We start from the raw sequence: 26,717 nt of genomic DNA on the forward strand, positions 1-26,717 counted from the left end.
AAAATGGTGTCTGATAATCACAATAACTATGAAAATAACGCATGTTTATAATGTGTTTTATAATCTATTATGTGCTTTTGTCCGTGATCACCCAGCCTTTTAATGAGATGTGAGTATTATCATATCCAGATGAAGAAAGACCCTGAGGCTCCAGCAGGTTAAGCAACTTGTCCAACGTCACATAGTTAATTACCAGCCTCTGGCCGGGGTCTTTTGCCCCCATTGCTGGTGATGTTTGTACTATGAGAGACAAAAACTTCTGTTCTCAGGAGGCTGATGTAAGACTTGAGTGTAGAGTGATGTTTTTGGTGAAAATGTGCAGAGATTATGATCCTCCTACCATATAGGCTTCTGTGAGCAGGTGTTATCACCGCATTGACTTGGTGACTGAGCAGACGGTGGAGGTGGACCAGGCCACAGAAGACACTGAGCTTGACAGAGCGCCTGGCACTGAGCTGTTAATGCTACCTGTGCTGCATGATGAGGCCGGTGTCTTCTCCCCCTCGAGAACTGTGACTTTGCCAACTGTCTTTTACCTGGCTCCTCTCCAATGACTGGAGAAGGATGCCACAGAGGTGCAACACCGTTTTTCTTCTCCTACCGTATGAGGCCAATTCTGTGTTCTTAGTCCATTGCATGTGTCTGAGACAGACAGGAGGGACTTGACAGTCATGTCATGATATTGATAGAGTAGGTGTTAGCCGAAAGGTTCTAGTCACAGATGCTGGAGGTCATACACACTTCGGTTTCTCCAGTGTGCCATACTCCCTACCACAGAGCCTCTGCACATGCTGTTCCCCCTGCCTGGGATGCCTTTGCCCCTATCAGATCTCACAGATCTCATACAAAGGTCTGCTTTTCTCTTAACACCTTAACTGTTGTACAAATATATGCTTAGTCTGAGTAAAATATCTATGTAACTCACAAATGAGAAAACAAAAAGGATGAGGAAGAGAAGACTGGTTTTAAGAAATATTTAGGAGTGGGGCACCTGGCTGACTCAGTTGGTGAAGCATGCAACCCTTGATCTCGGGGTTGTGAGTTTGAGTCCCACGTTGGGTGAAGAGGTTACTTAAAAATAAAATCTTAAAAAAAAAAAAAAGTATGCAGGAAGATATATGTGTGTGTAGACATATGTACTCTCTGATATGTGTGTATATATACATGTGGGTATATATTTAGACATGCATGTACTTGTATATGTGTCTATATGCACATGTACACACATATACATACATGAATGCATGTGTGTTTATGTGTGCGTGTGTATAGTCATGGGAAAATGTGGAGAAAAGAATGTTGGGATAAGACTGCAAACTGAGATATAAAACTGGTTAAGATCCTATAGGTAAATAACACTGTAACCTTTGGAATTATCTTTTATTTGTGACAGAAATTATTTGCAACTTCCTAGTCTTTTACAAGTTAACATCCTGACTTTACAGAGTCTGGTCCGTAATAAAAAAAGAATAGTAAGTCAAACAAAATTACCTTCCCTGTAGGTAGGCTCAGGCTGTGGAAGACTTCGAAAAGGCATGCTTCTTTTCCTAGTCTTGGATAGTCTTTTTAAAATGGCGTTTTATCTTGGGTGGCTAGCACGGTGCTGACACAGAGGAGAAACCAGTGACTATATGTTGGATGAATGGACACACGGGGACAAGGTTGGCTGTTCAGGCACACACGCGGCCTGCCATCCGTTAGGGGTTGAGCCTCTACCTTCCCACTGGAGGAGTTTGGGGCCACAATGCCAGCTTCTGCGCAGACCTGGGGGAGGCTAGGGTAGTAGGGCGGTTACCCAAATAGGATTTGGGGCAATAAAAGGACATGTTAGAAATCCAGCAGTGAGAATAGGGTCTTAAGAATCAAGGAGAGCGCAGAGATCAGGACAAGGGAGGGAAATAAAGGAACTGGTACTTCTGGCATTACCTACAATATGCGATTCATTGCGGGAAGGCCTTAGTCCGCATAGTCTATCCCAAGTTTACCCCTCACCTGGCCTGCTAGGTGGCATTATTATTCCTTTCCAGCTAAGGCCAGAGTGTCACACAAACAGCTGTGGAGTCAGGTGCACTTGGGTTTATATTCAGGCTCTGCTGCTCATGAGTCATGTAGCCCTTAGCAAGTTACCGACCCTCTCAGTCTCAGTTTCCTTACCTATAGCATTGGAATGCAATCTGAGCAAATACCAAAGCCTCTGATACTCCAGACTTTGGGTTTTGTTGCATTCAGAAGTTCGAAGTCCATTAGTCAACAATTAAAATAGTTCCACTCTTTACTTCTGTCTCTCAAAGAAGGTCCAAGGGGGATCCATTTCACACTCAAGAGCAGCCCTTTTTAGGGACTGCTGTCTCTCCTCCTCATCCCTTTCTGTCTCCAGGTCACCCTTGCCTTGCAGGCACCCTAAACTCTCTGCTCTGCTCCAGAAGACTTTTCCCTTCTCTCCCACCCCTGGCATTCCCTTTTTTCTCCGTATCTCTGCTTCTCTGCCCTCCGAGGACTCACTTTGCATAATGAAGGGAAGAAAATGGCAGATGGAGCCAAGTCCTTCCTTAGCCAGTGGACAAGAGGGTGGGTAGCCTCAGCTTTTAAAGAGTTCTTGACCTTGATCCAGAAAGAAGAGCACCTTATAGTGTGGTCATGAGGACTAATTAGAAGTAGTATATGTCAAATTTCTGGCAGGTAGTGGACCTTGAGTAAATGGCAGCTCCTGGCATTGTTGCAGAAAAGGAGGCTCATTGGAGATGCTCACACAGCTGTGAAGTGATGAGCTGGGGTTGCAGCTCAGCCACGTTGGCTCCGTCAGAGTGGGCACCATGCCAGGTGAGTTAGAACTCACCCAGGAGGTCAGGGTTATTCCTCGGGAATGGGGCGGGGATGGTGCAAGAGCTGGAGCCAGAGGTCAGAAGGGCCCCAGCTGTCGGGAGCACTCTGGGAGGAAGCCAGACAAGCTGTGTTCTGGTCTTAAGTAGTGTGTGAGGGTCTGGTCCCGAGTTTCCAAGATTCTGGAGCGGGACATCAGAAATGGCTGGGTTTGATCCAGGATCGGCCTGTCTTCTTGGCCACCGAGATCTTGCTGTCCCTGTGTGCAGACCCATAGGGATTTTCTGGGAGGAGGCAGACAACTGACTCGGGGTGTCTCTCTGTGAAGTTTGGAGTCTGGTCAAGAGGGTAGCCTTTTGGAATGGAAATGGGGTGGTGCTGTGGGCCACGTGCACACACTTGGTCAAGTTCCCCAAGTTGCTTGGATTCTCTGATGCAGAACTCACAGGGAGCATTCAGAGGGCCATCTTTTTTAATGTTGATGTATTTAAATTTTGAGTGGGGTGGGGAGGGAGAGAGAGAATGGGAGTGTGTACCAGCAGGGGAAGGGCAGAGAGAGAGAGAGAGGGAGAGAGAGAATCCCAAGCAGGCCCTGCTGTGTCAGCACAGAGCACAGTATAGCCCTCAAACTCATGAACTGTGAGATCATGGCCCGAGCCCAAATCAAGAGTCGGACACTTAACCAACACAGCCACCCAGGTGCCCCTCACAGGACCATTTTTTAGGTGACATTCATTGGGTGAGCATTTTCTTGCTCCAGCAAGAAAAACCTAAGTGAGGAGGGAATAAAATGCTCTATGACCTTTCTCTTAGCTCTTCTCCTTTTAGGAAAGAAATCCTTTTTGTTGGCAGTTCAAATTCATGTTTTCAAAAAAACAACCACAGAAGGTATTTGAGACTTGCCTCGAGGCAGAGGAAGCGGAGCCCTCCCAGAGAGGTGGAGGAGGGGGCGCTGCTGAGGATTTCTAATGCTGGCCAGCAGAGGACACCCTTCACTCACATTCGGTGCTCTCTTTCTCCTTGGCAGTGTTCCTATGGAGGCTGGAATCCAGCTCTCTCCTGGAAAGGTCAGTCCTGGAAGATATCCACTTCCAGCTATTTCTAATTTAACTCTGAGTCCTCAAGGCGTGGACTTTTCCCTTTAGAGCTGCAGTGTCGGTGCCGTTATTTTTGCAGCACCATCTGCTGTTGTCTGAGCATCCAAAAGTCAGAAGAGAGAGATGCATTCTCCAAGGTTCTTAGAGCACGTGTTCAGACAGAAACAGGCCGGAGGGGCACAGAGTGTTACATAAACACCAATTAATAACTACTTGGCTCCAGATGAGCCCTGCATGTCAGACTCGTGATCTTCAGACCTCTGCGGTCCAGGCCTTCCTCCCATTGGTACAAAAATGAAAGAGACGACTGAAAGAAAACTGGAGCATTCACTGGCCAGTCCTAGGAGCGAACCACACTGGGACATGCAAGGCACTGTGCTTCCATGGGGACATTTTATTTATTTTTTTTTTAATTTTTTTTTTTAACGTTTATTTATTTTTTTGGGACAGAGAGAGACAGAGCATGAACGGGGGAGGGGCAGAGAGAGAGGGAGACACAGAATCAGAAACAGGCTCCAGGCTCTGAGCCATCAGCCCAGAGCCCGACGCGGGGCTCGAGCTCACGGACCGCGAGATCGTGACCTGGCTGAAGTCGGACGCTTAACCGACTGCGCCACCCAGGCGCCTCCCCATGGGGACATTTTAATTCCTTCCAGTGGATTCTTTGTTTTCCTCCAATATACTTTTAGTCTCACGGATGCTATTAATAATAATGCTAGGTAACACCGTGTTCTTACCGTTTGCTGGGCACTGTGGTAAGTGCTCTTACGAGCGTCTGCTTATTGAGCCCTCTCCAAATATTAAGAGGCAAGGGAAGTTCTGGGGCTTCTGAGGCTTTGTGAGGGTCAAACACTTGCTGAGGGTCACTTAGCTGCTGAGGGAGGATCCGGATTTGATCCTGCACAGGTGTTGCCCAGACCTGCCCATCATCCATTTGTTGAATCCTAATTACATGCTGGACAGTGTGGTGCAGACACAAGATACAATGCCTCTCTGACTAATTTTAGTTTTGAATGTGTTTTTTTGATCATTTGAAACCTGAAAGAAAGAAAGCGAGAAGGAAAGAAAGAGCCAGCCCTCAGGGAGTATATATCAGAAAGTGAAGATCCAAGGGGTCCTGCGTTCCTTGGAAGGTCCCTTCCTTAGAGGCCACCAGGAGGGAGGTCATAGGGATTGGGGCAGTTCAGTGGGTCTGGCTCCATTTCCTCTTTCCCTTCAGTTTGAGCAACTCTATTTCCACCAGCTTTATGTCTCGGGTTTTGAGTATGATCAGGTTTGACACATGGGTTCTGCAGCTGAAAAGAACAAAGCAAACCTTCAGTGTCATGGCTCGCAGCTAAGGGCATGCCTGGAGCAGTATCCACTCAGTCCCCTGGGTCCCTTCATCTTCCACCGGCTTCTTCCCTCCCGCCTCCCTGCTGTGCCGCACACTTCCTTCCCTGGCTCCTGCTCTAAGCTTCCGTGTTGCCAAGAGAACAAGCCTTGGAGTCAGAGCTCAGCTCCCAGACCTGCTAGCACACTGGGTGCTCTCCTTGTGCCCAGGGTCCTCATCTGTGGATGGGATGTTAACAGAATCTGCCCATCAAGCTGTTGTGTGGATTATACGAGATGACGGCACACCCGTATAAACATTGCCCGGCCCTGAGTAAGAATTCACCATCCCGGGGCACTTCTACCTCTACTTCTTTCTTATCCACTCACTTCTCCCCAGACTTGGCCAGCTGACTGCCACCCCCACTACTGCCCCCAAACAGCCACCCCAGGTGGTCAGCCATCTCCAGACAGCCAGTCCTGCCTCCTGGTTCCCGAATGGACCTCCACTTTCTGAGTCAACACCCCAGAGGAAGCTTGGGTCTTGTTGGCCATTCTTGCAAATGAGCGACCTCAGAGAGAGGCTAACTGGTGGGAAGGGGTTTGCACAGGTCTCAGAATTCGGGTTATAGACACAGCCAGAAAGGGGGACCTTTGACTTCCTGGTTGCTCCCCAAGCTTTAGGGGATTCTAGAAAGTTGGTGGCTAAATTATCAGGGGAGGTAGAAGGGGATAGGTCCACTGTTATTTTCTGTGACCCTGTTCCTGAGAGAAGAGATTTCCCTCAGGGAAAGGACAATAAAAAGGAACAAAACACTGATACACGCAGCACCACAGATGAATCTCAAGGCACTATGCCAAGTGAAAAAGACGTAAAAGCCTACTTACCGTATGATCCCACTTACATGACATTTTGGAAAAGGCAAAATATAGGAACAGAAAACAGATCAATGGTTGCTAGGAGCTGGGGTGGGGAGGAGGGTATGACTACAAAGGAGCAACACGAGGGGACTTTTTCCTGGTGATAGAAGAGCTCTGTGTTTTCATTGTGGTCATACACCAACGAGTGTCAGAATCCACATCTGCACATCAAAAAGTGAATTTGTATGTAAAAATGTTTTTTAAAAAATGAGTTAATAAAACAAAATCCAGGCTGCCAGGCAGAAACACAGAATACACTGTCATCACTCTGCAGTGGGTTGGTCTTGCCCCAGTTTTACAGATGTGGAAACTGAGGCTCAGGACCCTGAGAAATGGTGGAGAGACTTCTTTCTCTTCCCTTCTGTCTCTCTGCCTCAGCCCCTCCATGCGCTGGGTGCTGCTCTGGGAGCTGAGGATCAGTCCACCCCTACAGAGCTCACTTTCTAGAATAAGTAAGTCTAAGAGTGGTGTGGGAGGAAGGGTCAGGGTCCCGTGGGGCCAGAGCAGTGTCAGGGAAGAAGGCCTTGAGGAAGTGACGTTGAGCCAAGGTGAGGCCTGGCGCAGAGATGTCTTGACAGGGAGGGGAGGGTGAGCTGTGGCCAGTGGTTGGCAGTAAGCAAAGGAGAATTCATTCTGAGGGCACTGGGAAGTCTTTGCAGTTTGAAGCAGGGCTGATCCCAGATTAGCCGTCTCCAAAGAGCAAGCCTACTCCACACCCTGCACTTCCTGCCTTGCTGTGGGAACCTTAGAGTTGGGGGGGGGGGGGGGGAGGATGCCTCTAGTTTGTGGGTGTCTTTTACATTTAATCCACTCTGCTGGTGATTCATGCATCGCTCACAGACTCCAGCGCCCAAATGCAATCTGTTAATAAATTGCGTCTGGCGGAACCCCAGGGGCATTTGTAACTGCACAGTACTCAATGGCTGATGCTCCTTGGGAAATCAGAAATAACTTTGTACCCCTTGCCTTTATTTCCCGATTGCTGGCCCGTATCGCCGTCTGGGGTTACCTGGTCATTCACTTAATTGTTAAGGGTCCCCACTCTTCCCCCCTGCTTGATAGCAAAGTGTCAACCAGTATCTGGTACCTCAGGACACTCAGGTGATGTTTGTCACTTGAACAAGGGGAGGGACCAGGCTGGAGGAAAGCAGTTGTTCTCAGCTCTGTGTCATCCCTGCACATACTCCTCCTCTTAGGACCTCGGTTTCCCTGTCTGCCTTTACAAAGTAGCTGATCCTGAGCTCTTGCTGCCCATCCTGTATGTCTGGGGGCTAGTTGAGGTGCAGAGACCTGGTCCAAGGCTCCCAGGAGCAGTGGCTACATCACATCATCAGAGGACAGTATCCTGCTGTGAGGCACATGCTGTTTTGGCTGTCCCACAATCAAGGACGTACCAGAGCAATGGTACTTTTCTGGGCGCATGTGTATTTAAATTTAAATTCAGGTATTTGTATTAGAAGATTTCCTTATGTTTCTTTGTTTTTCTTTGGGAGCATTCATAGGCCAGAGCTGAAAAAATTACCGTCCTTTGCTCCAAAAGAAATATAATCTCCCATAACATTTTGGATTTCCAGGATTAGAAGCGTGAACTAATGTTGCTTTTGCTGATAGCAGGTGAAGGGGGAGTAATGGGTCACTACGGGGCCACCAAGGAGTCTTGAAGGATCAGTTTCCATGTGGAAGACCAAACTCACCTTCCGTGTTTTCTCTTCTTACTAATCCAAAATATTATCCTTTCGTCCGTGGCCACTTGGTGTTTTGAAATCTATACAAGTCTAGGGGAAGATCATTCGTTTGGTTATAGTTCAATGTTGGTAGTTAAAAGTGAACTTCATAAAACAGAAAATGGAAAATACACAAAAGGATTGTAAAAAAAAAGTTCTACCACTATTAATATTATAGTGCTTTCCTTATTTTTTTATCATCTGAGTTTATTCACTGTGTAACTTTATACCATATTTTACAATGTACAATTTTGATCTAATCATTTCCTTATGACATTGGCAAATTAGAAATCACAGCTAAGGGGCTCATCTCCTCCATCCCCGCCCTGTAACATACCCACCCACCTGCCTTTCATGTGTCTGTTCCCTCGCTGACCATCCGTCCCTTGTAGTTTGAGGGCCTCCTCTGCGAGGAACAGGGTTAGGTTCTAGTAAGCAGTAATCAGTGAGGCTAGCAGGATCCCTGCCCAGAGGGAGGTATTATTATATAGTAGGACTGGAGCATAATCAACCCAGAGGAAGATAGCCAATCATGGGTCCTGTGGGCAATACATGTGGGGCTGCAGACTGCCTGTGCAGTGGTGGCCGAGTCTCTGGGGCTGTCCTGCACTGATGGAGCCTCTCCACATCGGAGGGGTGGTTTGAACGCTGGATTTAGAGTTTCCCTATGGAAAAGGCATCCAGCCGGTGCTCAGGACTGTGGGGCCCTTCTGTATGGGGTTCATGTGTGTATAGGTCAGTCGTTGAATTGGGATAGTCAGTCTGAGAAGACATTGAACCTGACCTGGCTCACTGTGATGCAGACGAGACAGTGCTGCAAATGCAGTGTTCTCTGATGCTGGAAATTAGGGGCTTATGTGTGGCATCCCAGGCCACTATTGGAGGCAGAGGGAGATTTTCAGAGGGGTTTCCTAGAAAGCCTTATGACCACAACAAAGTCTGAAAGGGTATACATCAAACCAGGGGTGACCAACTCTACATGTGACAGGGACCAAGCAGGAACCTAAATCCAGTGGCCAGGGCAGTGCAAGGGTCAGAGTAAGGAGAGGCAGGGACCCCAAGAGCCCACACCCACCTGAAAGGGGCATCTGTCACCCAACCCCCGCTGATCATTGTCATATGTGAGAACGTGGGCCTTCCATGACATTCAGCTGAAGCTAGATACCTGATTTCCAAATGAATTCCTCTAGCTTTTTAAATGTTGGAAGTTACCTTAAAAAGGGGGGGGGGGGTCATCCTGTGGGTCGTACAAAATATATTAGCAGTCTGCCTGCTTATGACTTGCACCCAAAATTTAACTTTGGGGTTAAATTATGATTTTTATTGTTTACTTGTTACATTTTTATTTTGTGTGCTTTTATAATGAGTATACAATATTATTATAAGCAGGGGGAAAAAAGGAAAACATCTTTATAACCCAAAGGGCTAGTTACCTTTGAATTGTTGTTCATGTTATCTGGACAGGTGGGGGACGATCTGGTTGTCTAGATTGTGGGGATGGCTGTTGGAGCATGGGCTCAGAGAAGAGGAAAGAAGACCCATATCTAAGAGGTCCCAGAGGCTGTTGACTGAGGCAGCAGGTGGGAACCTTTGTGCCTTTATGTGTAGGGCACCATCCTCTGTGTACCGTATACACTCATTCCATCTTCCATTCCTTGTCATTCATTCATTCACTAGATATATACTGAACACCTGCAGGTGTTGAGCACTGTTCTACCCCCAGGATACAGCAGTGAACAAAGTGGGCAAAAATCCCCACCCTTGTAGGATTTGAGTGAGGGAAACCAACAAGAAATGATAATAGGTAGGTCTGGTGGTGATAAACACCATAGGAAACAGGTAGGAGTAGGGAGAGCCAAGCTGGGGAGGGCTGCAGTTTCCAATAGGGTGGTCTGGGAGAGTCCTGCTGAGAAGAGACCTGAAGGAGGGGTTCTACCCCATTATATGTGTATTGCTTGCTGACTGTGTCAAGGAACTGTGTTGGGCACTGTGGAGGGTCTCCTGGAACATTCCCATTTTGTCATTTACTTACTTCCTTTTACAAACTTAGAAACAAACTTAGTTTTTTGGTTGCATGTCACAGAAATACAGTGTACACATGCTTAAATTTTAAAAAAAGGCGGGGGGGGCTCACTTATTCGGTGAATTCAGTGATAGTTCTGCCTTTTGGCATGGCTAGATCCAGGTGGCTAATCTATGTCACCAGGAGTCCATCACTCACCATCTCTCGCTCTTTCTCCAAATTAGTGTACTTCTCAGATGGGCTCTCTGACCAAGATGCTCTGCACAATTCCAAGTTTCCACCCCATCGGCTCAAATATTGCACTAGAGGACTACATCTCTTTTTCTTTAACTCCAGCAAAAGTCTCATTCTTCCAGGCCAGGTCCCATGCCCATATTGGGAGGGTTGGCCCTTCCTGAATCACAGGGTTTAACAGCTGGGGAGGGGGTCCCTCAACAGAAGATCAGGGTGCCATTGGCAAAAGAAGGGAGACTAAATGCTGGGCAGTAAGAAACAGCAAACATCCATCCTGGTAACACTTGCCAGGGCTGAAAAGAGCCTGCAAACAGGGATACCGTCAAGGGTCCCAGTCTATCACCAATAGACCATGCAACCTTGAGCCAGCTCTTAGTTTTCTAGTGTCTAAATGAGGGTGGTAGACTAGCTGGTTCTCTGAGGATCCTTCCAGATCCTTCAGTCTGTTTGAGTTTTAGGCACATTAGTGGACAGCAGACACTATTTCATTAAATTACTGGGTTTGAAACAATACACGATTATGGATCCTGGTGAAACACATGGATAGTTTTTTACCCCACAACAGCTCTTTTGATGAATTGCTGAGAAAGCTGGGGGTGGGGGACATAAGACTCACCCCCGCTTGATTTGTGCCATTTCCTAGTTGCAGCCACCTACAGCTTTGGCCATCTGTATGCAAGGAAGCTTTGTAAACTTTTTAGTCTGGTGATGGGAAATGAACTCTTTGCCACAAAATTTCATGCTCCAAAGGCCAGAATGGCGCATTATGGAAGATTTACCCTGGCTTCACCTCCCAGCATGAACTTGTGAGCAGGCCATGCTTTAAACAACACACGACTATCAACAGCTGTGGGGAAAACCAGCTGTGGGGATGTCAGCGTGAGTTTCCAAGACACCGATTAGATGTCTCAGTCCAGAATTCTGTCTTAATGGTTGTGTCTCATCTCTACAGTAGACAAATACCAGTGTATTTCCCTGGGAAGATAAGGAGAGATGACAGGGATGGCTCCTTGGTGACTGTGCTAGTGTGACTTACCCTTTATGTTCATGAGACGTCTGCAGGGTCAGTGTCTGTGCTGCATGGTGGGGGATGTGGCCATTACTCATCTCAAAGCTAGGAGCCATGCACCACCCTTCCACAGGAAGTACTGGGTATGTGAGTGTTGGGCTGGGCAATACAGTGTGAGGGATAAGAGCCCTAGGCCCCAACTGATTTGGTTCAAAGCCCAGCAGCATTGCTGCTTCCTGGCTGTGTGACCTGGGGCAAGTTACTCGAGTTCTCTGTGCCTCTGTTCCCCCATCTGTAAAGCTGGACAATAATAGCACCTAGTCCTAGAGTCTTGTCATGATTAAATAGGAGAACATGTGTCAGGCTCTTGTCAGCCAGAATAACTGATGTTGGCAGTGCAGGTGTCATTCCTGTGCAGTCATAGACAACAGGAGACAGAGGGGTATCATAGTTATAATGGCTAACACATGTTGTGGTTATTACATGACAGGCCCATTATGCTATGTGACAGACACTTTTCTAAACTCTTCTAAGTACATTAACTCAGCTAGGTAATGTGATCATTTATGTTAACTCAGGTGGGTACTGCCATTGTCGTTGCCACTTTACTGATGAGGGAACTGAAACACAAAGAGTTAAGTAACTTGCCCAAAGTCACACAGCCAGTGAGGGGTGGATGTGGGATTTGAACCCAGGCAACTGGCTCTCGAGTCCTTGTTCTGACCACAATGCTTTACAGTCTCACTAAAATAATAAGAGCTACACAGAGTTTCCTGTAGGTCAGGAATTGTTTTAAGCACTTTCTATAAATTGGCTCATTTAACCCTCCCAACCAAACCTCTGAGTGGTTGCTATTTTTCTCCCCATTTTATAGACGAGGAAGTCAAAGCACCCATAAAGAGCAGTTCACATCCTGATTAGCTGGGTGATTTAAGACAGGGAAGCTGACCTCGCTGAGCCTTAGGGTTGCCGTGGGGAACGGGTGACTGATGACCAGCACTGCATGCAGATCTGGCATGGAACAGACCTTCTCTGGAGAGTGGCTGTTTAACTGTTAGTGAGAGGGCCTTGCTTCCAGACCCCAGCTCTACTCCTTGTCCTGAACGCTTCTGGTGGCTGAAATAGAGCCAAGAGTTCTTTGAAGGATGTGGCTTCTTGGAGTGAGAGGCCTTTGAAGAGATGTCTCTACCCCCAGCTAGGTCCTCTGTACCCCAAGCTAGGCACTAGGGCATAGCTTGGCCCCACCATGGTTCCTGTGTCTGGCCTTGAAGGTGACAATTCTGCCCCCTTCCTCCAGAAGGCAAAGGCAAAGAGACTGTGAACCTGTCCCAGACACTTGGGGGCAAACCGCCTTCTAGGTCCGGGTCTTGGTTTGCTTAGCTGCGAAATGGAGTGAGTGTGGGATGGAAGCATACTGTTAGAAGCACCAAATCCAGAAAATTCTATATTTTCACAATGTGGAATAAGCAAGTCTTCTTTGCCTGTGTTTTGCATAATGAACATGTAGAACTTTGCAAGGCACTTTTCCAGTAGCTAGTCCCTAGTATTGGCTGTTTGAGCTGAGCCTCGTTCCTCCCTCTGAAATAACACTGAAAGCTGTATCCTCGTCACTATGTTTGCAGTTTATTTTGTCAAATTAATTTTTGTAAAGGTGAAGTTCTGGGTCATTTTAATATTCTTGGAAAATGCTGCCAACTTAACCTGTGGAAACATATCAATTTATACATTCACAGTTGTGAAGCAAAATGTCTGTTTCTCCACATTCTTGCCCACAATGGGGTGTTATCCTAGAAAAATCACCAATTTGAAAGGCAAACATACTCTTATTTAAATTTCCATTTTGCTAGTTACTAAGGAGGGTGAACACTTTTCATTTGTTTATTGACTGGGTTTCTTCTTTTGTAAGCTAGCTGTGTTATTACAAAGCATTTCACTTTTTTTTTTAAAGCTATTCTTTTTTTATTATAAAATTAATGTATGCATACCATAAAAGTTCAGACAGTGTATAAATGTGTCACATAGTAAGTGCAGGTTCCTTGGATCAGTCCTAACCCTGAGAAGTCACCACTGCCAACAGGGTGGACATTATTTATTCAGAATTTTCTAGAAAATTTGAGTGCCATCCTTTGGCCTTAAAGATTTCTGAAGGTTCATACATGGATTCAGTATCTTAAAAGGTGTTTTGCTCCTTGGCATTTTTGTTGAATACAGTTAGTAGGCTTATTTTGATAAATTAATCTTTTCAGAGAAGCCGTGTTGCCCAGAAGGACGATTACTGGATTTAGGGACCCCACCGACCACCATCATGTCTCCTACCGCTCAGCAGAGTGAGTGTGGACTACGCTATCTGCTGGCCTTATTCAGCCCTTGAGTCAGTGCCTCTGTGCTGTGGACAGGAGTGCTTTTTGTTTGGAATATCAGGCTGCTGTGGTGTAAAGGCCGTAGCGAGAGGTTGAGGGTCCCTGATGTTTTCCAGCACCAGCACCACTGAATTGGAGATAATAGTTAATAATAGCCAGCATTTACTCTGTATATCCTTTATATACTTGGGTTTACTTATATCTCACAACTATTCTACAAAATGTAAAAGCTAACATTATCATGGCTTTTCATATTCTAGAACTTGGGTTCCTAGCGGCCAAACCATTTGCTTAGCATCCCCAGGTAGCCAGTGCCAGAGCCAGAACTCAGACTCAGCCCTGCCAGGTGTGGAGGCCCCTGGAGAGGTTAACTACCCACGCTTCAGTTCTGGACAGCCTCTTCATGAACCCCGTCTCCCTCTTGGCCTTTATATGTATTGTCTGGTCTGAATGCAAGCAGGGACCTGGGGAACCCCCGACTGGTTCTCAGTCTTATAAAGACTTGAGCAAGTTGGGGAGCAAGTAAAAGGATGAGTTTCTACTGGACTGCATCCCTGCTTCAGGGCTCCCGAGAGTGGGGAGAGCATCTCTGCCTGGGCGACAGTGGGCAGTTGCCATGGTGAGAGCTATGGCAACGCTGATGCAAGTACGGGCCCTGTTCCCACTGGAGCCCAGCTGGTGAGCTGGGAGCCCAGCTGCCCGGGAGGATGGTTGGGGGCTTGCTCTGTCCTATGCAACGGGACCACGTTTGATAGAAATATTTGATAAATAGCACATGACTGACCAACACGGTTCATTTTTCCTGTCTCCGATTTATTACTTTTGTGGATTAGGTGGCCAGAAAATCCCTTAGACAATTAGTCTAGGGACTAAGGACTCAGGGACCAAGAGCAGGCATCTTGGAATTGGGCTGTCTCTGGCTCTGACTTTCAGTAGCCATGGAGCATTTCCAAGTCTAACCTCTCAGAACCTTCTTCCGTTATGGCTCTTATTTTCAGGGCCCCCATGAAAATTAAATGAATTAATCCACATAATAAGCACAGCACTAATAGTATTATTTTCATTATTGTTAAAATAATAATATTAGCCTGCCTTACTCAGAATTTCTCTTACTCTGAGTAATTGTCTTGCTCAGAATTACTCTCTTACCTAGAATTTGGGGGGTGGCTTGCTGTTTGTCATAGTGATGAAATAATCTCAGTTTGAATGGTGCCCTTGGCATTACCTTTCCTTTTTCTCCACATATGCTACAAGCCTGACATGGTCCCACCCCACCACCATATTTCACTGACGGTTTGGGAATAAACATGTTTTTATGTGTGGCCCCAGTCACTGCCAAAAACAGCATTTATGGTGCTTCTAATTACCTTGGAGACTGTGGTAGGTCCTGTATCAGAAAGTCAATAAACTGCTTTAAGCAATGCTGGCTAATTTAAGAATTTTTGGTGTTTTTAACTGAGTTAGAATCAGTTTTTAGAGATGCCCATTTCTGAATCCTGAGTTTTAGGATTGCGATTTTCATTTTGGAGGTGTTGGGCCACCTACATCCTGATTTATTAGCTTCTGATCAATGTATTATTGAATAAAGTGTGAAGACTGTCTTCTGTCCCACCCTGAGCAAAAAAAAAAAATTCTGTGAGGGTGTCTGTAAATATAATTTTTGAGTTAGAGCTTTTCAGGATTTGAAAAACATGAGTTTATCTGCTTCTTCTTTGTGTCTGATTTGCATACAGTTTGATAGAACAATACCAAAGACTTCTTACTTTCTTTTTAAGACAAAAATTGGAAAGGGAGTTCAGGGTGGCTTTTAAAAAAATGCCTTCTAAGGGCTGTTTATTTGATTCAAATCACTAAAAACAGAAAACTCAGCCATTAAATTTTTTTAACTAAAATCATACTTTTATCAAAGTAACATGCACACGGTAAAAATATACCAATGAATCTACATGGATTTTTATTTGTAGATGTAGAAGACCAATACATAATACACATAATAATCTTTGATGTTGATGATGATGATGATGATGATGATGATGATGATGATGATGATGATTTTAAGGTCCAGTTGCATTTTATGTAAAGAGAAACTAACCAGTAACACTGGCTCTGGGCCTAGTACATAGTAAGCAATTCAATTTCCATCTTCTTTTCTTGGTTGTCACTGCTTCTGCAGTGGTTTTAACATCTGTCTCTCTGTTCTCTGGAGCCAGACCACCTGGGTTTGAATCCTGGCTCTGCCACCTATTAGCTGTGTGGTTTTGGGTAAGTCACTTAACCTCTCTGAGCTTCAGTTTCCTCATCTGTAAAGTGGGAATAATAAAAGTACTTATAAAATTGTTTTGAGGGTTAAATGAGTTAATATTTATTAAGCACTCAGAATAGTGTCTGGCACATGATAAGCATTTATTACTTTTTTTTAAGTAAACCCTTAAAAACATGACCTCCATGACAGAGAGATTGAGGATTCTCTTGGTCGATAAGTAAAAGCTCATTGGTGCTGGTAAGTTGTGAGGGCCATGACCTAATCCCACATCTGTGGAGTTGAGGGGCCAGAGGCTGTCATCAGTGGAGAGCTTCAGTTTTTTGTTTCAGATAAGGCTGGGGGAGTGCCTGTCAGTGGTGGCTCATGGGAAGGTTGGGTACGTACAGGGAGTCCTGTTTAGAAAAACACACATTCGGGAAAGAACAGGCTCTCCCCAGGCAAAACTTTAGAAAAACAACAATCTGCTGCTCCTTGATTAAAGGGTAGAAAACTAATTATCCTTTCCGGAGGGACATGAGGCTGCTCTCTGCTGGACTGTGACCTGGAGGTGCAGGATGTGGATTTCCTTAGGATGTAATGAGGCCTTTCCCATTGAACATGTGCCATAATTCAGATGGATGCAGGTGGGGAGAGGGAGAATGATCCCCTTGCTTTTCAAAGTGACCCCTAAATGCTTTTGAAATATCATCTGCAGGTCAGCACTTTGAGAACATGAAAAAAATAATTTTCCTAAATTGGATTTCCAAAAGACCTCTGTTACAAAACATCCCTTTAAAAATATTCTGTAATTTCTGCTAATTACACCAGCTTACAATTAGCTTCAATGTTGAAATTTGGTGCTGCCAGTGAGAAGCCATTCAATCCACTGACGATACAGATATGAATGCCAATGAGAAGAGTAACTGGAAAACACATTATTCTCATGCTGAATAAATACCAAGTAGCATGAATTCTAGTTTCTTTAGCAAGGGAAGGGAATGTGAACATTGCATCTTGGGATAATTTGTGTGTGCATTTCCTCACTGTCTTCCATACCATCCTGTTAGGGATGCAAAGTTCCTGTTGACCTGAACTGTTTGGCTGGAGATGTCAAGAAAGTTCAAAAAAGTCTTGCAAATATTTACTGAGCATCTGTCATGTGCCAGGTGCCCAGAGGGCAGGAATAAAACAGTAAAAAGACAGATGAAGTTCCTGTCTTTGGGGAGCTCATATTCTAATGACTTCAGTAGACTGGCCAATACCTAAGATCCTTGTCAACTTAGTTTTTCTACAGACGTTGCTCTTAGGTAATCTTTAGACAAGCCCCTTTCAGCTCTGTCCCCAACTCCACTCACTTCATCGTGTCAAGTCACCAGGGACACCTGCTTTGCCGAATTCAGTGGGCATTTCTCTCTCCCCTACTTGGTGATGTAGTTGAGCACTGCCTCCCTGAAACTCTTTCTTCCCTGACTTCTTTAATACTCCTCTCCCTCTTCCCTCACCAAGGTGGGGCTTCTCAGTCTAAAGGCTGATGCTTCTTGAATATACTCTCCAGTTTCTTATGTCCAACCGCGCACTACAATCTCCATTTGGAGATCCATACCAATTCAGATGATCTGTCTGCCCTTGACTTTTGTTTCCCAATCTGCTCCTCCCAAAGGTCTTCTCCCTCCTCCCACTACCAAAGGCACTTTCTCATCATCTCCCTCCTCTCTGTCTTGCCCCTACAGCTGTCCTCTCTACACAGCATTGAGAACAGTCCTTTTAATACGTAGATCGTGTTTCTTCTCTGCTCAAAATCTTCCCGTGGTCTCCCATATCACTCAGACTAAAATCTGGAAAACTTGCTGTAGTCTGTAAGACCCTTACCATCTGATTTCTGCTCTTAAACTTCCCGAGCCTCAGTTTCTAACTGGAAAATGGACCTGCTGAGACAGATTTCATAGGGTTGTTATGAGGAGTACATTAACAGTTTCTTTACAGTTCTTTGCGTACTAGCTGGCTCACATGGACAGCTTAATAAATATTAGCTCTAAGTATTTGCTGAGTGTCTACTGAGTGCCGGGCATCATTGTAGGCATAAAGGATGCTGCAGAGTAAAACATAGTTCTGTTCTCTCAGAGGTTACCTTAGGAGGTGATCAACTCTATGGAAAAAAACAAAACAGAGTAAGGGATAAGGGATGGTAGGAATAGCTGCTATTTGACCGTGTGACCTGGACTCATTGGTTTGTGACTTGGATTTGGTTTCAAGTCAGAAAGTGAGGCTCAAGGAAGTTCCTTAAAAGTTGCCCAAGATCACCTGGTAAACTTGAGCTTAAACCAGATTCTTGGAGACTGCACATCCCATGCTATGACCACCCTGCGTGTCTGCTGTCTCTCTTCAGTGGATTTACTTTGTTCTAGAAAGATTTACAGTGGCTGCCCAACACATGGAAATGTGAATGAGCAACCTGTGGCCCACCCTGGACTTGAAATATGCAAATGGACAGGAGCACTGGTGTCATGATGGGATGGTGTCTCTCAGGGTGTTTGGGTTTACGTTTCCTGGGGCAGCTACTGCATTTTGTAGGTACTTTGTTCTGGATGAACAGACAGCATGGGAACTATAGTGCGGTTGGTAAGATGAGAATCATATATAATCCAAAATGCACTTAAATGCCCTTGGGAAGGTCCCACGTTGGAGCCTGACATGCCCTTGTGACCGGGGTCCCCTTCCTCTGGTGCTGTTCATTTCGACAGTTTCTAACCGAGGAGCTGACTTGAATTTGAGGAGCTTTTGTTCAGAAAGTGCCTTTCTAGGACCGAGCACAGTCTGGAGAGGCCTGGGAAGAGAGAAGGTGGAGATGGTGCAGATCCACAGCCCCGCGTCAGGCTTGCCTCGGGGTCCAAGCCCAGTGCTTGAGGGCTACAGGAGATGGCCTTAACGATAGACACCTGTTCTCTCTCTCAAGTGCATGTGGTCGTATTCATGTTCTGTCACTGTGTCTATAGGGCTACTCTGTGATACTGCTGACCACAGACTTACTGAGGGCAAGCACCATGCATTCATCCTCCAGCTGCCGATCAAGGTCCTACAAAGTGCAGGGAATGCAGAGACAGCAGTGAACCCAAATAACACGGTCCCTGGCCTTCCAGAGCTCATCGCCCAGAAGCGGGCTAACTCTTAAAGTAGACCTTCTGCGCACCACGTGCCAAGCGCTTTACATATATTAACTCATTTAATCCTCACAACAACTCTGTAAGGGAATCCTGTTATTACCTCCATTTTACAGATGGGGGAAGTAGGGAACAGAGTGGGTAAGTCACTTGTCTCATGTCACATAGCTCATGAATGGCAGAGCTGGTTCCAAGCAGATGCACTTTTTTTTTTTTAATTTTTTCAACGTTTTTATTTATTTTTGGGACAGAGACAGAGCATGAACGGGGGAGGGGCAGAGAGAGAGGGAGACACAGAATCGGAAACAGGCTCCAGGCTCTGAGCCATCAGCCCAGAGCCCGACGCGGGGCTCGAACTCACGGACCGCGAGATCGTGACCTGGCTAAAGTCGGACGCCCAACTGACTGCGCCACCCAGGCGCCCCAAAGCAGATGCACTTTTAACCACTGCAACCAAACCTCTGCTTCACGGCACCACTTGGGAGTCACTGACATTTACCTTTGAAAGTTCTTTTTCTGGAGTACTGCACTCGTGAATGGCTTTTCCGAAGATAAAAGCTTTGTAGGAAGCTCAGGGGTGAAAGAGAAATGCAGCATGAGTCTCATGAGGTGGGAGCAGAGGATGGAACGGGTGTTGCTGCAGAATCTCTGAGCACAGAGAGTCGGGGCCCGGAGTGGAGAATGAGAGGAAGTGGAGAAAGCCAGAGTGTGGGAATTTTTATCATGGTTGAAGTACTGACATAAATATGTGTCTCTGAGACAGGGACTTGTAGGGTGGATTTCTCACAAGTACTGATAAAACTTCACATCTAAGCCATTTTTGTCAATTCCCAGGCTGCACAGAATGTTTACCCTCCTGGCTTTTATTTATGTAATTCCTGCTTCTGGAATGGTTAACAGTATTTTAGTTTGCATTATTATTTTATGAGGATTTTTTCCATTAGATATGTATCTTTTATTTTGCCTGAAAATTATCTTTATTTTACCCTCACTATTTTTATTTTTTCTTTATTTTTTAAGCAGTGAAACTTACAGCTTTTTTTCCTCTTTTTTTAAAAAAAGTTTTAATTTAAATTTCTGTTAGTTAACACAGTGTAATATTAGTTTCAGGTGTACAATATAGCAATTCAACACTTCCATGTAACAGCCCGTGCTCATCGTGACAGGTGTACTCCTTAATCCCCATCACCTATTTCACCCATCCCCCTCCCCACCTCCCCTCTGGTAACCAGCAAGTTGTTTTCTGTAGTTAAGAGTCTGTTTCTTGGTTTGCCTCTTTCTCTCTTTTTTTCCTTCTTTGCGCATTTAATTTAAGAATTTCTTAAATTCTACATATGAGTGAAATCAAATGTATTTGTCTTTCTCTGACTAACTTATTAGAGTACTCTCTAGCTCCATCCATGCCATTGCAAATGGCAAGATTTCATTCTTTTTTATGGCTGATTAATATTCCATTGTATATATATACCACATCTTCTTTATCCATTCATCAGTCACTGGACACTTGGGCTGCTTCCATAATTTGGCTATTTAGATAATGCTGCTGTAAACATCGGGGTGCATATATCCCTTTGAATTAGTATTTTTGTATTCTTTGAGCAGATATACATGAAAACATGCTCCACATCACTGATCACCAGGGAAATACAAATCAAAACTATGATGAAATATCACCTCACACCTGTCAGAATGGCTAAAATCAACAACCCAAGAAACAACAAGTGTTGGCGAGGATGTGGAGAAAAGGGAACCCTCTTGCACTGTTGGTGGGAATGCCAACTGGTGCAGCCGCTCAGGAAAACAGTGTGGAGGTTTCTCAAAAACGTAAAAATATAACTACCCTATGATTCAGCAATTACACTACTAGGTATTTACCCAAAGGATACCCTCATTATTTAATAAATAAATAAATAAATAAATAAATAAATAAATCCAAATTGCCTAAAACTACTGTGGTAAAATACATGTTTACCATCTTAGCCATTTTAGGTGTGTAATAATTCAGTGGTATTAAGTACATATACAGGGTTGTGCGTCCATCACCACAACCTAATTTCAGAACATTTTCATCACCCCAAAAGGAAATTGTGCACCCAGTAAGCAGTCACTTCCTACTTGCTCTCTTTCCCCCAGCCCCTGGCCACCACTAGTTTGCTTTCTAACTCTATGAATTTGCCTATTCTGGGTATTTCACATAAATGGAATCATACACGATGTGGCCTTTTGTGTCTGGCTTCTTTCACTTTGCATAAGGCATTCAAGGTTGCTCCATGTCCTAGCAGGTGTTGGTACTTCATTCTTTTGAATCACATCCCATTGCAGGCACATACACCTTTGTTTATCCATTTTCATTCACCAGTTGATGGAATTTAATATATGCCTTTTTAATACGGTTACTAGAGTACCAGGCATGTGCTAGCCACTTGTTACACACTCTTGTCCGAATCTAGAACGAGCCCTTACATATCAATAACAACAAAAAAAAAATCCCTGTATATAAATGGGTAAATGACCTGAACAAATGTTTCACAAAAGGGGAAATACAAATATAATCATTTTATGGGTTTAAAAAAAGCATTTCAATGTCTTCCTTTTAGTTCATTCTGGAATTCGTTTGATTAGACTAGTTCTACATTATTTAGGACCTGATCATAGACCTTTGTTTGGGATAATCTCCATTTGGGAAAAATTTCGTATGTTGATCTATTCAAGTAAGGATGTGACCTGAAAATAATTTCCTGTAATTATTCCAGAGACTATATCTCTAAAGCTTTTGAGAAATATTTTTTTTGTTCTGAATTTTTCTGAATTCAGATGGATACTAAAATCATTTTGGAGAGTGTCTCATTTTTCAAAAGGGTCTCAATTTATATATTGTGGTTAGTCACTAACTGCTGAGACACAGAGCTGTGGCTTTTCAAAGTCTGGCTTTTCAAAGAGGCTCTTTGAAATTACATGTGTTATTTTTCTATACTTGTGCTGACCAATATGATAGACACATGCCACATACTGCTACTGAGCACTTGAAACATGGCTAGTGCCAATTAAAACTGAGGTAAGAGTAGGGGTATCTGGGTGGCTCAGTCAGTTAAGTGTCCAACTTTGGCTCAGGTCATGATCTCACAGTTCATGAGTTCGAGCCCCACATCAGGCTCTCTGCTGTCAGCAAGGGGCCTGCTCTGGATCCTCTGTCTCCCTCTTTCTCTGCCCTTCCCCCCACTTGTGCGCTGTCTCTCTCTCTCTGAAAAATAAATAAACATTAAAAAGAGGATTGATCTAAGAGTAAGATACTCATTGGATTTGAAAGACATGAAAAAATGTAAAATATCTCTAATATTTTTTTTCTATTACATGTTGAACTGATAATAGTATCTGGATATATTGAGTTAAATAAACTATATTAAAACTAAACTTGCCTATTTCTGTTTACCATTTTAATGTGACTAATAGAGAATTTAAAATTACATGTGTGGCTCGCATGATATTTCTACTGGACAGTGCTGTTCTAGAAAACAACTGGGGAAGGGAGAGAAAATGGGAAAAAGCAGTCCGAATGGACACTTATGACTTCTGTGCCTTCAGAATCTTGAAAGAGATGAGAGAGGCTATAGTGGATCTGGATGCCTGCGGTACCCTCCCTGCTGGTCTCTGCCTTCATTCTGGACCCCTCGACTGTCTTCTCTTCCCTCTAGCCAGAGGGATCTTTCTAAAGGCAAATCCCATGTCGTTCCCCACCATATAGCTTCAGTGGAGCCCCATCACCCCATGACCAGCCCCCAACCTTAGCCTTTAAGTCTCTGCCCTGTCCAGCCCTGGCCTCCTGTTCAGCCTCATTTCATGCCTCTCTGCCTCCTTCCCTACCTATTAAGTCCTTTTAGTAAACTTTATTATGATTTTCATTACATAATACGTTTCTATAGTAAAGATTTAAAAATATGTATGTAAAAGCTGATGTCCACATTTATGCTTCCCACCCCTGACCCAAACTGTATACATAATCAATGTCAACAGTTGGGCATGTGCCCTGCCAGGGCCCTCAGCATGCTCGGAGCTGATTCTGTACGTGCGTGTGTGTGTAAAAGTAAATGGATTTACACGTTGCCCTGCCTCTTATTTCACATACTGTATTTTATGGTCTTTGCTGATGATGGCACAAGTACACCTCATTATTATAAAAAAATTTTTTTAACATTTATTTATTTTTAAGGGGGGGAGGGGCAGAGAGGGAGGGAGACAGGATCCTAAGCACGCTCCGTGCTCTTAGCACAGCCTGATGCGGAGCTCGAACTCATGAACCGTGAGACCACGACCTGAGCCAAAATCAAGAGTCAGATGCGTAACTGACTGAGCCACCCAGGCGCCCTCATTATTTTTAATGGATGCCTTAGTATTGTATTACATGGCTATGCTAGAATTTATTCATTTGTTATTGTTATTAATTATAATCTATTTCACCTGCATAGCAAAATATAGGCTATTATAACATTCATATCTATACCTACCATTTAGATTTAATAAAAATCTTTTTGCCCTGTTAGCTTCAGAATTTTTATGTGAATAAATGAAACATTACAGGTAGTGATGAAGCTTCACATGGGCCCCACCCGAGTCCCTTTCCCTTTCAGTCCCCAGAGGGGACCATTTATTTGCAGTTGATAAAACCTTTTCAGGGGCTCCTGGGTCAGCCGGTTAAGTGTCTGACTCTTGGTTTTAGCTCAGGTCATGATCTCACGGTTTGTGTGTTCAAGCCCCACATCGGGCTCTGCACTGACACCATGGGTCCTGCTTGGGATTCTGTCTCCCTTTCTTTCTGCCCCTCCCCCTCTCATGGGTGCATGTACAAGCATTCTCTCTCTCTCTCTCTCTCTCTCTCTCTCTCTCTCTCTCTCTCTCTCAAATAAATACACTTAAAAAAAAAACCTTTTCATATGTAGTCTTACATTTTTACTACATACATATGTGGCCAAAACAAGAGAGTGTTATTTTGTGAGATTCTACATAGTATCATATATCCTATCATATGCATACCTCCTGCAACTTGGATTTTCTGTCTTTATTTTTTTTTTTGAGATTTTTCATTAATATATAGTCCTACATGGTCTTCCATTGTAAAGAATGAATATAGCTTCATTTAATAATCCCTTTATTTATTGACAGATGTTTAAGTGGTCATACTTAGCTTCCAGTTTTTCAAATATGCCATCTTGCTTCTACATCTTAACTCTTGACTCTTAACTTCAGCAATTAGTTCTGCCAGTTTTGTCTATTTAAGTAATCTTTGCAAAGTTCGACCTCCTGCATTTTTAGCTTGCTCTTCCTGTCACCTGGCCTGCTGCTCCCTGTCTTATTACCTGGTTGAGTCCCTCACCTCTGTCAGGTCACAGGGAGGTCTCGTTTCCTCTGGGAGGTCTGTCTCGCTCCTCAAATGTTGATTGAGCCCCTCTGGCTCTCCCCATTACCACTGTTTTATTTTTCTTTAAGACTTACTATGTTGTTCTCTCTCTCTCTCTCTCTCTCTCTCTCTCTCTCACCCTCTCTCACTCCCATTGTCCTTTTGTAAGCTTCATGAAAGCAGACACTGTATCTGTGCTGTTCACTGCTGTATCTCTAATGTCTGGTCCTGTGCCTGCCCTATGGAAGGTGTTCTTTACGTGTTGGAGAGAAATTAATATGTGAGCCCTTATGACTGCATACAGACCCCTTCTCTAAAGAGGGAAGACTCTCTTTCAGGGTGCATTCTCAACAGGACTGTTGGAGAAGATCCAACCCGTGCCGAGTGATTGTACCAGTTGACTATTTTTGAGGTTCTGTGATCCTGTTTCCCCATATTTTATCAGGAAATAAAGAGCTGGAGTTGCAGCCATGGTGTAAGTGGAATGACGCTGAGTGTGGCCTATGAACTATGGAAACATGTTACGGGTGGTGCCATTGTGCCTTTGTTTAAGAGGCAAGCCTAGGTGATGAGCTTTCCATTGGGCAAACGACCTCTTCACAGTGAGCTTCTCCACAGAGAATTGGGTCTTCCTTCACCTGGCTAAACACCTGCCAGTCCATCCTCAATTACGTACTACAACCAGAATTAAGAAGACATTTACCTGAAAGACCATCACTGTCTTGAGTGCTCCAACCAGGATAAAATACCTGGCACAGGTGGTTATAGTCTGCACTAATTTGTCTATAAAATGTAGCCCTTTGGCTTTCCTCGTATTGCTACAATTGTCTTCATAGATAGAAGGAAGTAAAACAAAACAAAAGAAATAAAAGGAAAGTGTTGTTAGCAAGATGCCCTGGGTTGAGAAGTAAGACATTAAAATATTTGGGGCACCTGGATGGCTCAGTTGGTTAAGCATCCAACTCTTGATCTCGGTCATGATCTCACGGTTCATGAGCCACCCAGGTGCCCCCAAATGTACCGCCTTTTAAAGTAAGCTCTACACCCAATGTGAGGCTCAAACTCATCATCCCAAGATCAAGAGTCACGTGCTGCACCGACTGAGCCAGCCAGACACTCCTTGAAACATATCCTTTATACATAAGGAGGCGCTACCATAATAGCTAATTAGAGTATTTAATAAGTGCCAGATTCTCTGCCAAACATTTTATGTAGTACATTAATTTAATGCTTCAATTTTGTGAGAAGAGATTATTATCCCCATTTTACAGATGAGAAAATGGAGGCTCAGAGACAGTAGAGAGTAGGTAGCCTGGTTGAAGTCCCCCAGCAAGAAGGAGAGGGAGCCACTCTTGGAGCCCCAAGTTGGTCGTACCTCAGACACTAGGCTCTTGGCCCCACATAGTGAGTGCACGGGCAGCAAAGCAGTCTACATATTCACTTCTGAAACCCATACTCTTAGGAGTTGCTCTGGAAATGGTCACTAATCCTCTTCTCAGGGTGGTGGAAAAAAGTTGTATTCATTTCCATGTGGTGGGAAATACATTCTGCTGCTGACCCTGAGGTTATAAGCTCCTGAGCTTATTCTGTTTGATTCCAGCCACACACACACTTCTGAAATTTGAGATCATTCCCTAAATGCATCTTGAATCCTGACTTGTTGCTCCTCCTGTGGGCATTTCTCCATGTGGACAGTGTTTCTAACTTTTCTTCCCAGTCTTTCCTTCAGTTGTAACCTCCTTCCAGCCAAGAAGCTGTCCCTCCTGTGTCAATGGTTTCTCTCCTGCTTCACACCCACCCCTGGCTTCCCGTTGGTCCCTCCGCAGAGGTGGATGGTTGTTGGTCAACGTCGTTCCCCTGGCATCTGCAGGATGGGCTGTGCTTCTTAACCACGTGTGCACACACCGTGCACAGACCTGGCTCACATCAGGGGTCCAAGGACTGAACACACTATAGATAACTCCTCCCAGCCCTGTTAGGAAGCCCAACTGTGTACCTTCATGTCTTGGAGATCTGTAGAACCAAGTACCTGTTTCTTACTTGGACTTTTGCTGACAGTGCAAAAAACTTGATTTCCTTTTTTTTTTTTTTTTTTTCTTTAATAATTTCTTAAGTTTATTTGTTTTGAGACAGAGAGAGCGCACAAGTCAGGGAAGAACAGAGAGGGAGAGAGAGGGAATCCCAACCAGTCTCCACACTGTCAAGCACAGAGCTGATGTGGGCTCGAACCCACAAACCGTGAGCTCATGACCTGAGCCAAAATCAAGAGTCAGACGCTCAACCGATGAGCCACCCAGACTCCCCAAGAACCTGCTTCTGAACACAAGAAATGGGACACCTGTATGGCTCAGTCAGTTAAGTGTCTGACTTCAGCTCAGGTCACGATCTCACAGTTTGTGAGTTCGAGTCCCGTGTTGTGCTCTGTG

General features: G+C 44.6%; 1 protein-coding gene across 4 annotated transcripts in view; it reads left to right on the forward strand.

Annotated features, from left to right (window-relative positions):
* ARHGEF3 (Rho guanine nucleotide exchange factor 3) overlaps positions 1 to 26,717 on the forward strand; it is a 307,785-nt gene that overhangs the window by 67,103 nt on the left and 213,965 nt on the right. Inside the window, exon 1 of one of the 4 annotated variants that reach the window (XM_040454723.1) lies at positions 3,873 to 3,887. The exons of the other annotated variants lie outside the window; for them this stretch is intronic. The gene's annotated coding sequence lies outside the window, so the exon portion shown is untranslated. Of the gene's footprint in view, positions 1 to 3,872; positions 3,888 to 26,717 lie in introns of those variants that run through there. 4 annotated transcript variants of the gene reach the window in all.

Source organism: Herpailurus yagouaroundi, unplaced genomic scaffold, assembly GCF_014898765.1.
Source record: "Herpailurus yagouaroundi ecotype Mexico unplaced genomic scaffold, PumYag 213, whole genome shotgun sequence".
NCBI lineage: Eukaryota > Metazoa > Chordata > Mammalia > Carnivora > Felidae > Herpailurus > Herpailurus yagouaroundi.